Source organism: Bison bison, unplaced genomic scaffold, assembly GCF_000754665.1.
Source record: "Bison bison bison isolate TAMUID 2011002044 unplaced genomic scaffold, Bison_UMD1.0 scf7180017864238, whole genome shotgun sequence".
NCBI lineage: Eukaryota > Metazoa > Chordata > Mammalia > Artiodactyla > Bovidae > Bison > Bison bison.
The window spans coordinates 152248-152889 of NW_011494810.1; positions in this window are offsets into that span (position 1 = coordinate 152248).

The following is a 642-nucleotide window of genomic DNA, read 5'->3' on the forward strand; positions in this document are numbered from 1 at the left end:
AGTGTCAGAATTTATTTTTGGGGGGCTTCAAAATCACAGATGGTGATTGCAGCCATGAAATTAAAAGACGCTTACTCCTTGGAAGGAAAGTTATGACCAACCTAGACAGCATATTCAAAAGCAGAGACATTACTTTGCCAACAAAGGTCCGTCTAGTCAAGGCTATGGTTTTTCCTGTGGTCATGTATGGATGTGAGAGTTGGACTATGAAGAAAGCTGAGCACTGAAGAATTGATGCTTTTGAACTGTGGTGTTGGAGAAGACTCCTGAGAGTCCCTTGGACTGCAAGGAGATCCAACCAGTCCATTCTGAAGGAGATCAGCCCTGGGATTTCTTTGGAAGGAATGATGCTAAAGCTGAAACTCCAGTACTTTGGCCACCGCGTGCGAAGAGTTGACTCATTGGAAAAGACTCTGACGCTGGGAGGGACTGGGGACAAGAGGAGAAGGGGACGACAGAGGATGAGACGGCTGGATGCATTGCTGACTCGATGGACATGAGTCTGGGTGAACTTTGGGAGTTGGTGATGGACAGAGAGGCCTGGCGTGCTGTGATTCATGGGGTCGCAGAGTGTGGGACACAAGTGAGTGACTGAACTGAACTGAATTGAACTGGGTGACTTTATTTTTTTTTTTTTTTAAA